Source organism: Passer domesticus, unplaced genomic scaffold (genome assembly GCF_036417665.1).
Source record: "Passer domesticus isolate bPasDom1 unplaced genomic scaffold, bPasDom1.hap1 HAP1_SCAFFOLD_83, whole genome shotgun sequence".
Lineage (NCBI taxonomy): Eukaryota > Metazoa > Chordata > Aves > Passeriformes > Passeridae > Passer > Passer domesticus.
The window spans coordinates 152,064-158,022 of record NW_026990180.1 but is presented as its reverse complement, the minus strand read 5'-3'; the positions used below and the strand labels follow the sequence as shown (position 1 = coordinate 158,022).

General features: G+C 48.1%; 2 long non-coding RNA genes across 3 annotated transcripts; one reads left to right on the top strand and one right to left on the bottom strand.

The window, feature by feature from the left end:
- The first annotated feature begins 1,215 nt into the window (after positions 1-1,215).
- On the top strand, positions 1,216-4,574 carry LOC135293165 (uncharacterized). The gene is made up of 2 exons (XR_010355289.1): positions 1,216-4,321; positions 4,434-4,574. It is a non-coding gene; the product is annotated as an uncharacterized LOC135293165 (long non-coding RNA).
- LOC135293164 (uncharacterized) lies at positions 2,864-5,231 on the bottom strand. 2 transcript variants are annotated; one of them, XR_010355288.1, is made up of 6 exons: positions 5,219-5,231; positions 4,489-4,547; positions 3,404-3,444; positions 3,261-3,302; positions 3,123-3,175; positions 2,864-3,048 (listed from the first exon to the last, which is right to left on the bottom strand). It is a non-coding gene; the product is annotated as an uncharacterized LOC135293164 (long non-coding RNA). The 2 variants fall into 2 exon arrangements; XR_010355287.1 differs by lacking the exon at positions 5,219-5,231 and having other exon boundaries at positions 4,489-4,979.
- Between the last annotated feature and the right edge of the window lie 728 nt (positions 5,232-5,959).

Genomic DNA, 5,959 nt, shown 5'->3' with positions numbered 1-5,959 from the left:
CTGCTGGGACTGACCTGCTATGGGGAACCCACTCACCTGGGATGGGGTGCTCCGCCATGGATTTTATCCATCTGCATCTGAAAGAAAGTCAGGACAAAAGTCAGAGGGCTGCAGGACAACTTCACAGCTCCAGACATCTTGGGTCAACCTAGGAATACCATCTAGAGTCCAACTACACCCCACACTACAAATTTCAAGCCCCCAGGATTTGTCCTATCACACCAGACTATGCAGCAGGGCAGAGCAGCTCCGGCACAAATATGTGCAGACACCCGTGACACAGGACAGGACGTGACAAACAAAGGGGACACAACAGGAACAGAAATCACTTGGCAAGAAGAATGACTGCAAGGACCAAGAGAATGCAAAATGAAATGACTGAGGTGAGACCAATGGTGAGCTGACGATGCTCAGAGAGCCCTGGAGGAAGAAGATGCTAACTGAATGATTTATTGCAAGAACTGCAAAGACGGATGCCTGTGAATCCTACTGTCAGAATCCTCTACCTATCCATGCATTCTTACAAGTCCTAATCTGCCATAATGGATCCTTGCAAGGCACAGCAGTAGGTACAGCTCAGAACAAGACCTGCAAAGACATCAGACTGGATGCTCCTAAAGAGAAATGCAATTCCAATGCCTGTTTGAGCTCCCGAGTCAAAAGTCCTACTGGTGCCAGGCCAAGAAATGCAGAGATCACAGATGCTAAGGATGATGCCAGGGTTTCTGATAGGCCACTCAAAGGGCTAAGGTAAAAGACATGAGACAGCCAAACACACAGAATGCACGACAGACAAGTGACACGATACACTCCGGGATTGCTCTGCCCTGCGATCAAAAGTGACACTTGGCTTTTGTGTGGCCTAAGGGGCCGCTTCTTGGACATCCCCATCTCCAAAGCAGCCTCAAAACCCCCTCCCCGAGAGTTCCAACCCAGCACCCCACTATCATCCCCTCTCTGGGTCATAGGCCTCGACTTATCTGCGGATGCTGGTCCGGGTCAGGTGCCAAAGAAGGCCACCTCGCCGTCTGGGAAGTTCCTGATGTCACCAGGCCGTTGCCTCTTAGTCAGCTGCATTCAAGAAAACAGAGCATCAATGCCAGATCTTGGCAGCGCATCGGCCAAAACCCGACAATTCTGTTACTCACCGTTCTCCTAGCAATGCCTGGGTCTCTTATCAATGCCGCATGCTTCGGCTGCGCTCAGAGGCTGATGCCGTCGTCACAGGGTTCGCCTCGGTTGAGGGGAGAAAAGGTGATGTGGCATTGCTGAAACCAGAGTGGACCCCCGCTCCTCCTCCCTATTCCCCGACTCACTGCAACTCCTCAGCCGTTGCCAAAGGCTACCCGGGTCACACTCTTAAATAGAAAAGGCAGAGGCTTCATCATCAACTCCTGTAATACCTCCACAGGGCTCATGAGAGCAGCGATCACAGTCCATCGGCCAGTGTGAGACGGGGAGTTATGCATACTCCAAATGGATTGCCTAAAGCCCACAAACGAGAATAAGCATGCTTAGAGTTGCACCAGAGATTGAGATCTCAGCAATAACAACTGCTTCTGTCCACTAGTCACTGCTCACCTTGACCACTTCGCCTTGGCTGCTGCTAGATGGCTTTACTTCCTAAAAATAAAGAACAATGCAGTAACACAGAGTCACCATTTACACTCCCCCTGCACAGACAAACAGGGACTGACCTGCTCAGGGGAACCTACTCACCTGGGATGGGGTGCTCTGCCATGGATTTTATCCACCTGCATCTGAAAGAACGTCAGGACAAATGTCAAAGGGCTGCAGGATAACTTCACAGCTCCAGACACCTTGGGTCAACCTAGGAATACCATCTAGAGTCCAACTACACCCCACACTACAAATTTCAAGCCCCCAGGATTTGTCCTATCACACCAGACTATGCAGCAGGGCAGAGCAGCTCCGGCACAAATATGTGCAGACACCCGTGACACAGGACAGGACATGACAAACAAAGGGGACACAACAGGGACAGAAATCTCAGGGCAAGAAGGACTGCAAGGACCGAGAGATTGCAAAATGAGAGGACTGAGGTGAGACCGATGGTGCGCTGACGATGCTCAGAGAGCCCTGGAGTAAGAAGATGCTAACTGAATGATTTATTGCAAGAACTGCAAAGATGGATGCCCGAGAATCCTACTGTCAGAATCCTCTACCTATCCTTGCTTTCTTACAAGTCTGAATCCGCAATAATGGATCCTTGCAGGCTGCAGCTGTCCCTTCAGCTCAGAACAAGACCTTCAAAGACATCTGACCGGAAGCTCCTAAAGAGAGATGCGCTTCTCATGCCTATCAGAGAGCCTGAGACAAAAGTCCTATGGCATTGGTGCCAGGCCAAGAAATGCAGAGATCACAGATGCCAAGAATGATGCCAGGGTTTCTGACAGGCCACTCAAAGGGCTAAGGTAAAAGACATGAGACATACAAACAACACATAATGCACAATAGACAAGTGACACAATACACAGCGGGACTGCTCTGCCCTCCTGACCACAGCACTGGGATCAAAAGTGACACTTTGCTTTTGTGTGGCCGTAAGATGACTTTTCCTGGATAGCCTCATCTCCAAGCCTGACTCAAAAATCCCTCCCAGGGAGTCCTGATGCAGCAGCCCCCTTCCATCCCCTCTGTGAGTCATAGCCCTCAACTTATCTCTTGCATGTCCAGGAATGAGAATCCACATCAGGTGCAAAGGAAGGCCACCAGGCTGTCTGGGAGGTTCCTGCTGTCACCGGGCTGTCATCTCCTAGTATGTCAGGATAAAGAAAACCAGACATCAGTGCATCATCTTAGCAGTACATCGACCAAAACCCAACAAGTCTGCTACTCACCGCCTCCTAAGAGTGACCGGCTCCTCGGGCCACACGCTTCAGCTGTGCTCCGAGACTGACGCTGTCGTCTCAGAGGAGACGAGGTGATGTAGCACAGCTGAGAACTGAGCGGACCCCGGCTCCTCCTCGATACCTCCCCGACTCACCACAACTCCTTGGTCATTCCTGAGGGCTACTCAGAAGCAACCTTTAAATAGAAAATTTCAAGGCTTCATCACAGGGTCCTGCAATACCTCCACAGGGCTCACAAGAGCAGCAAACCTGGTCCATCGGCCGGTTGATGACAGGGGCTTGGCATAACCTGAGCAGATTGCCTAAGGCACACAAACAAGAACAGAGACAGAGTTGCACCGGAACTTGAGACCCCAGCAATAACAGCTGCTTCTGCCCACTGCTCACCTTGCCCACTTGAACTTGACTGTTGCTATATGCCTTTACTTCCTAAAATAAAGAAAAAGAAAAATGCTGTAACACAGAGTCACCATTTACACTCCCCCTGCACAGACAAACAGGGACTGACCTGCTCAGGGGAACCTACTCACCTGGGATGGGGTGCTCTGCTATGGATTTTATCCATCTGCATCTGAAAGAAAGTCAGGACAAAAGTCAAAGGGCTGCAGGACAACTTCACAGCTCTAGACATCTTGGGTCAACCTAGGAATACCATCTAGAGTCCAACTACACCCCACACTACAAATTTCAAGCCCCCAGGATTTGTCCTATCACACCAGACTATGCAGCAGGGCAGAGCAGCTCCAACACAAATATGTGCAGACACCCGTGACACAGGACAGGACAAACAATGGGGACACAACAGGAACAGAAATCTCAGGGCAAGAGGAATGACTGCAAGGACCGAGAGAATGCAAAATGAAATGACTGAGGTGAGACCGATGGTGAGCCGCTGAGGCTCAGAGAACCCTGGAGGAAGAAGATGCTAACGGATTTATTTCTTCCAAGAACTGCAAAGATGGATGCCTGTAAATCCTGTGGTCAGCATCCTCTACCTATGCGCATATTCAAGAAGACATCACAGATGCTAAGAATGATGCCAGTTTTCTGAACGACTCCTCAAAGGGCTACAGTGAAAGACATGAGACACGCAAACACATACAATCTTATGAACTCCAGGACATTACAGCCCATGGCTAGAAAAGATGGATGGTGATATGGCTGGGAGCAAGGCCTCAGAACATGTCCTACTCGACGCTTCTGCGATGTGACTCGGAAACACGGCCGAGCCCGCCAGTAAAAGAACAAATGATATCGGCATCATGCAGAGAAGTGCGAGCGTTCAAGAACCTACGGCTGATGCTTGTGGTAAGGGCCTCGAGGGGAAAGAGGCAGAGATATCTGATCCGAGGGACCCCAAAGACACACTAGGTAACACAGTATACACCGGACAACACAACACAGACTGGAACTGTTCTGCACTGCGCACCCTACAGCTGTTAGCAAAGGTAGAGCCTCTCCTTTTGGGTGTCTTGAGAGGGCATTGCTTTTCCCCCTGCTAATTTTTAAATCTGTCCCAGGAATTTCCAACCCACTACTCTCCTATCATCCCATCTCCAGGCGGTGGCCCCCAACTTATCTTTTGGATGACCGGTGATGTGAGTCCATGCTGGACCTGAAATGAGTATGCCTCAGAGCACCTCTGCCACAATTGCCTGTTAACCTCTCAGTCAGCTGCAATAAAGTAAACCAAAAACAACATATGAGCTTTGTGTTATATGGGCCAACTCCCAGCAAGTCGGCTACTTGTCCTCTCCTGAGTGTGCCTAGGTCCTTGAGTCTCTGGCTTCACACTGAGTCCAAGGGTGTTATTGTGAGTGGCACCTGGGTTAGAGAGAGAAAGTTACATAGCATTTCTCTGACTGCAATGGATGAGCTTGTGTGCTGTAGACACTGTTTCTCACCCTGCTGCCCTCAAAACCACCCACAATAACTCCTAAATAGAGTCATTAAAAGCTTTTCACCCTCCCTCTCCTAATCACAATGCTTAACTCATTTGAAGCCTCAATCTCAAATATCATCTTGGACACAGAGCAAATCCCTTTTGTGACATTATGAATCTGCTGAAAAATGTACTCTACTTGACACAATCTGGAATTTCATAAAGTTGCATTCCTCAAAAAAAAAAAAAAAAAAAAAAAAAAAAAAAAAAAAACCCCAAAGAACAAAAGCAGAAATTACAAAAGCACCTTACCACTCCCAAACCCACAATCCAAAAATCATGAACTTAAATACTCTCTATGCTCCATGCTGTTTTCCTCACAGTATCTTCAAAGCTCCTGTTGCTTTACATACCCAAAAGCACCTGCTGAAAACAAGCTGATATAAGCTGAGAGAGCTCTTACCTTAGCAGATCCCAGAGAGAGAATGAAGCACCTTAGCAAAGGCTGGGGTTAATATACCCCTGATGGGCCCCGCCTCTCGTTACCACAGCACCTGGGAAGAGGGAGGGGCAAATCCCACCAGGTATAAAAGCCCTCAAAGCAGCTGCAGCTGTTTGGCTCCACTCACTTGAATTTGAGAGGGGTAAGGGGCTTGCTGTAGGAGAAAACTCTTCAGAGAAATGACAGTGTTTTCTTTTTGCTACAACTGTTTGGACTAAAAGGGCAGATGCTGGTAAGAAATAAAACTTTGTGTTTAGCTTGCGTGATTAGATAAATTGTATAATTTGTTGTTAACTTACATAATTATTTCTTGGTGAGTACTGAGCGGAGCTTCAAGTGTGACTAATTAAGGTAGAGAACAGTACTAATTATATGAATGATCTCACTCTCTTTGGGGCCTTGAATTAGGGCTATCTATATCATAAAGAAAAAATAGAAAAATAATAGTCTCCTAGCATTAGGGCTACCCAGGTACCAGCCTGGCCCTTCTCTGAGATACTTGGTCCTAGAGAGTGGAAAAAATTGCCCTGAAATGCAAATTTAAACCTTCAAAATTCTGAAAAAGGCAGAGCTTCCTTCAAGTGAACCTGTTTAAAATTAGAAAATGGGACAGTTGCTTGCACTGAAACTGATACAATGGCAAATAAATGCCCAGGTTTGCAGGAGGCACTTGGCACTGTCAAAGCAGCCAGTGTTTGCGGT